The following is a 792-nucleotide window of genomic DNA, read 5'->3' on the forward strand; positions in this document are numbered from 1 at the left end:
ATATAAAAGGTATTTAATATTATTTTTCATAAAAAAATTGTGTTGATCCATACACTTTTCAAAAAGTTATAGGATAATAAAGTTAAAAATGTAAAAAACAAAATCGAGAATTTTCACACAAATATAGCATTTGGTTGCCATTTTCACTATGAAGACAAAATTAAGTCCGACATTTTTTTTCCGTAATAAAGTGCATTACATTAACTTTAATTTAAGATATATATAAAAGTGTCAGACTTTCCGGATAACTTTCAAAAGTTAAGTTTAAAAAGTAAATTTTTTGTGAATAATTTGTCACTTTAAATCCCCTCCTTTGGGCAGGTAAAGGGTCAGATTTATAAAAAAAATACACTATATAATAGGTGAAAACATCAAACATCTATAAAACAAAATTGAAAAAATTTCGAAATTTATGGAGAACGAGGGAAATTTTTTTCATTTTTTGAAGGTTAATATTTTCGACTAGATACGATTTGTGATATTTTGACGTATCGTTAAAAGAAATCGGTTTGATGAGAGCTGAGAAAAAGTGGTAAAAGGCCCACAAAATAACAATAGTAAAACCAATACCTTCTTAGCTTCGTATCTAAGCTAAAATCAAGTACAATGAGACCGAAGAAAAATTGAAATAAGTATAGATTTAATCATACAGTGTTTAACTCCATCATTATAAAAATACACTTCTATGCAATTTAATCTAAATAATTTTTAACTTCGATGCGAAGCTGAGAAGGTATTAATTTTACTATAATGTGTTTTTTTTTTTTTTTTTTTTTTTTTTTTTTTTTTGTG

This window comes from Daktulosphaira vitifoliae, unplaced genomic scaffold (genome assembly GCF_025091365.1).
Source record: "Daktulosphaira vitifoliae isolate Bord-2020 unplaced genomic scaffold, ASM2509136v1 Scaffold_2, whole genome shotgun sequence".
Lineage (NCBI taxonomy): Eukaryota > Metazoa > Arthropoda > Insecta > Hemiptera > Phylloxeridae > Daktulosphaira > Daktulosphaira vitifoliae.